This window comes from Hevea brasiliensis, chromosome 5, assembly GCF_030052815.1.
Source record: "Hevea brasiliensis isolate MT/VB/25A 57/8 chromosome 5, ASM3005281v1, whole genome shotgun sequence".
NCBI classification, from domain to species: Eukaryota; Viridiplantae; Streptophyta; class Magnoliopsida; order Malpighiales; family Euphorbiaceae; genus Hevea; species Hevea brasiliensis.
In genome coordinates, this window is record NC_079497.1 from 89691073 (window position 1) to 89696603 (window position 5531).

The following is a 5531-nucleotide window of genomic DNA, read 5'->3' on the forward strand; positions in this document are numbered from 1 at the left end:
AATTTCTAATTTTAAACTAAAAATTAAATTAATAAAAACTAATTTTCTAAAAAATTATTTTAATTTAAAACAATATGCAATTCATAAATTCATCCACATCCTTTTTATAAGGATTTGATGGACAACCCAAAATGACTATTCATCTCAGCCAAATATCCATTTACCACCCCTGCATATATTGACCATATACATATTGAAAAAAAATATCTTCATTTGAGTGCAAACTGAAAAGCAACCCACCGTACACAAACAATTTCCAAAATATGAGTGCTAAGTTAGAAATTGTTATGGTGGATGCCCTTCTACAGTCATCCCAATTGTCCAAATTTCCAAAAACAAATTCAAACACATAATAGCTTTCATTCACCACCTTAAAAAAGAAATGGCAGCTAATATCATGTCATAAAGATGATTTCCCGATCTATTCTATGGTGCAGAGAATGCAAGTCATAGAGACCAGTGTCCTGGTTATCAGCCATGGGCAGCCTATTTCTCGCATTGGAAAATTCACTGCGCTGATGCACATTGACTGCAATGGTTTTGAACCTGAAGGTTTTATTTTTATTGGGAAGTTCAAAAATAAAATCTTCAGCTCAAAATCATTGCAGTCCATGAACATAGAGCCAATAACTCTGGATACTTATGCATGTGACTTGCATGCTGTACACAATAGATTGTAATTGTGAAACCCTATAGTCCAAGTAACAAACAAGATACCCTCTCTCTTGTTTGTTGCTGCTGCTTCTTCTGTACTTTGTGTGGTTCGATCAGAGAGACTCAGCAATCATGTTGGTCTATCAGGATTTGCTTACCGATGATGAGCTTTTCTCGAACTCGTTCCCATTCAAGGAAATTCAGAATGGCAGTTGAGGGAAAGTGGGGTGCTCAAGAGCCATTGATGAAGACATTAATTGATACAAATCCTTCTCGGTGGAGAAGAAGATGAGGGTGTTGATGACCAGGCTGTTAAAGTGGTTGACATTGTTAACACATATAGGCTCCGGGAGCAACCTGCTTTTGACAAGAAACATTTTGTCAGAAGAGGTTTATCAAGTTGTTGACGCCTAAGCTGGACAAGGAGAAGCAAGAGACTTTCAAGAAAACAGTCTGGGAGCAACCAAGTTCCTGCTGTCGAAGATCAGTAACTTTCAATTTTTTGTGTGGGCGGGAGATATGCATGATGATGGTATTTGCTTACTAGAAGGAAGGTGCCACTGACCCAACATTTTTATTTTCTATAAGCTGAGAATATTACTATTGAGATGCCAGGAAAATTTAGCTTGAAGTCTTAACCAAAAGGTCTCTCCATTACATTCATGCCTAGAAAGTCGCAAGCTAGATGAAAAAACTTGACCAAAACATTGTTACAACCAAGTTAAGAAAACAAAACCAAATATCATCCGAGCTGTCAACTGATAAAGCCAAGACACAGGAAAATAACACAAAGCACACAACTTCACAAAAGTAAATCAAAACAGCTAAAGAGCCGCAGAACATTTTTATACTTTGCCTATTCTTTTAAGGAGGCCAAGTGCTAAGGGCGAATAGCTAGCTTCGAAGTGGAAGTTCTTGCTATAGTTCATGTTCTATCTTTGTACCCTTTTCATTTGGTGCCTCATGCCTCCTATTTTGGTTCAATTGCATAATTGATCGGCTATAACATGCTTTTCTATCTCATTGGGTACTAATAACTTGGTTCACAAATAATTTAATCTTTTATTGAGAGTGTATTCTAAATTTGTTAAAAAAAAGCTACTAATCAGATTGTTTAAAGATGGCAGTAACTAATTAATTAAACATTTTCAAAGTAACTAAAAGAATGTAGGGACACACAGTAAAGGCTTTTTTCTAATAAAAGATAAGTGCTGCAATTAAACCTTAAATCTTAGGTTAAATCATTGAATAATTTGACTTATTAAAGTTCTAAATTATCCCCAAATCTATGAAAAATCAGAACTCAACTGTTTGGCATTTTATTTACTTCAGCTGCAATATGAAACACAAAAAAATTAAGCCCACTTAATTAACTACTTAAGCCCTCACCAGAAGGCTGCCTTAACTTTTAATGTGAACTTCACAATTCTTGATGAAATTTTTTAAAAAAAAAAAAGAGAGAGAGAGAACTTGCACTTTTTATTCTCAAGGTAAGGTAAGTATTTAATGTTGTAGCACCTTGGCTTTTATATGAGAAACGAAGAAGGTCAATTGATTGTGAAAATGAAATTTTTATTTAGGCATAAAGCACATGAAGATATTCGTAATAATAAGATATAAAAACTGTTAAGGGTGAACAACTTTATGAGTGTGATAACAACTAGCATGCATGTTTTATTTATTGAAGGATCAGTGAAATACAAGTCATGTGAAGCACAAATTATTATTATTATTATTTTTTTATGGTTGGTAAATTTTGTATATGTGCGGTCCTTCTTAATTTATGACATAAAATTTTCATGCACTTTGATTTTTATGCAAATAAAAATCCTTTTAAATTTCTATTGAATATTTGTCAATCAAACAGTGGAGATGGAGCCATCAACAAGAAGTTGTATGGTTTTTGTAAGCGTTGTTACACAAGAGATTTCTGTAGCATCTCTAGTTTGTGGTGAATCTATAATTATTTAAAGTCTGGTACCTTTTCAATCAAACTCTCCACATTATTCACAAATTTAATTTTTAAAAAAAAAATTATACAATATATTTATAATTATTAATTATGGTGAATCTCATGTGAATCTCATGTGAATCTTACTATAATCAATAATTATGATTATGATTTGGACTTGGTTATCTTTCTTGTAGTGTACTGAAGAGATTTTTCATAAGGTTAGCCAAGTTAGCAACGTGTTCTTCCATAGACATGGTGGCAGTCCAATGTTACCTAAATCGCTTCTACCCCTTTCATACTATGTTTCTAATTCTTTATACCCAAAAGCAATATATTTACGTGCCCAAAAACTTGAATTAACGAATTCTATAAAAGATAAGTTAGAAAAAAATAGATAGCATTTAAAAGAAAAAGAAATAATTTAAGAAATAAAAATATTTATATTAATTAAATAGAATACTTAAAAAACATATATTTTATAATTATTTCATATAAAATAAGTTTTAATCATAACAAATTCAAAGTTAAATTAAGAAAAGTTAGAGTTATTAATTTGTTTGCTTTTTATTATTTGCATTTTACATGTACATGTAGTTTAAATTTTATAAAATAGTTTATATATTTTTCATGCATATAATTTAAAACGAATTGTGTAATATATTTAAGTATATTACGCAATCCCATATAATGTATTAACTATGCGTACCCTATTATAAAAATTGACGTATTTCATTATCATATCGATATGTGTACCATGACGGACTATGAATCAGGTGATACTGTGTTAGTCATTATCACAGAAATAATCCCAAAGGCACTAATTGATGGTGCGTAATAAAGAGGCTTTGGTGAAACAATTAAACATCTTCCATTAATCCTAATGCTTGTAGAGGAATAAATGATTATTGCAACAAAGGAACAATTTGCACACGCATCTTAATAGTTGATTTCACTTTTGTGATAGCTAAGGCTAGAATTGATAAACGTCTCAACATCAAAGAAAGCCGTGTTCTTAACTTTGGTGGCATTGAAAGACATGATGTTCTTCTTTTGTGCCATTATGGATTGATGAAAAGCCTAATTTCAATTTCTTATTGGTTGAAGAACTTGGAAACTTGACGACTTAGAATCTTTAAGCTTTGAACTTGTAGAGAGATTCAGAGCTTCAAAAGACGTGTATAAAGAAGGACTGAAAAAAAAAAAAAAAAAAACCAAGGGAAGGCATCTATTTCTAAGGATTTAGAGAAATATTTTGGTTGCAGTAAAAGTCTGTGATAGAGCTTATTCTTTTCTCTTTCTAAAAGATGAAATTTAATTAATCTACATGGCATTTCTTAGTTGGCTCATGCAACATCATTAAGCCACGTGGCATAATTTAATTGAACATTAGTAATGAGTCATAATTTAATGATTTTAGAATGTTTTAATTAATATCTAAATTAAATTAAAATAAACAAAATAATTTATTTAAATTAAAGTAGATCAAATTAATTTAACTGATCTAAACTATCTGCAGTTTGAAGAATGAATTAATCTATTTCAAAATTTATGCGGTAGTAAAGAGAAATAAATATTAATATTATTAGCAAACTTCAAATCATTAGTGATTTATCCTCAAATCTATGAAAAATTAACTTGTATTTGGTGGATTCTGCATCATTAAATGTGTTGCGCACTTGCTAATTTATCATTCCGTGCATTCAACTGCAACTTGAAACACAAAATTAAGCTCAATTTTATATTTACAGTTACAATGCACAAAATGTCAAAAATGGTAAGTACTAAACAAGTTTGCTGGTGCAGAATCATTGACTAGATGTGAAACGCAAAATTGAATGAAGAGGGGCAATATTCGTGGATCAACTGGACAAAAATGAGAAAGAGGAAGAGGCAGGGATGATGAGGGCGTGTGTGAAATAGTGGCGCAAGGAAAAGGGTGGACTGCGAGCCAATGTGTTAATTGTTGAAGAGCAGCAGAGTTGGGAGTTTGTTGCACTCATGTCTAATTAACGAGGGTGAAGAATTTTTGGGAGAGTGGGAGGTAGGGGTGAGCATTTAGTTAATTAAATCGAATTGAACTGAATTTTCAATTAATCGAATTATTAATCAATTCTAAAATTATTAACCACATTGAACCAAAATTGAGAGATAACAAAAATTAATTGAAATAAAAAATATACAGTTGGTGATCGATTATAACCGAATTAACTAAAAAAAATAAAAAATATATTATATTATTAATTATTTAATAAAATATTAATAAAAATATATTTATATTCTTTTTTTATTTATAAAAAATAGTAAATATGATTTAATATTAATAAGATAATAATTATAAGTTAAATATTATTATAAAATCATAAAATAATAATTATAAATAATATAATGTTAATAAAATTTAAATTAATATATTAATTAATTGAAATTTGATTATTTTGGTTAGTTGGATTACTAAATCAAAGGTAACTGAACCGATAACTGAAAATAAAAAATATTTATTATTACTAATCAACAACTGAACCAAATCAAACCAAACTAAATTTAGTCTTATTAAAATAACCAAAATTTATTGGTTCTGTTGGATTATTCGGTTATAACCTAATAATATACACCCCAAATGAGAGACACCAGCTCAAGAATTGGCAATAAATCTTTGGATAAGTTAATTAATTGCTGGCATAAGCTATTTTGATTATTTTAAAATTGGTTACAGAATTTCACTATTTCTCAAAGAAAGGACCGTAGGTAAGTAACAGATGTTGTAGTACCTTTGCTTTGATAGGAAAAAGGAAGAGGGTCAACTGATTGCAAAAATGAAAATTTCGTTTAAGCACAAAACACATGAAAGCAGGGCATAAAATGTATGACAGGGTGAATAGCTTTATATGCGTGATACCATCAAAGATTTATTTATTTTTATTTA

At 30.1% G+C, this 5531-nt stretch overlaps 1 pseudogene; it reads left to right on the top strand.

Annotated features, from left to right (window-relative positions):
• Positions 1-215: 215 nt before the first annotated feature.
• Positions 216-2129, top strand: LOC131180247 (translationally-controlled tumor protein homolog; annotated as a pseudogene).
• Positions 2130-5531: the final 3402 nt, after the last annotated feature.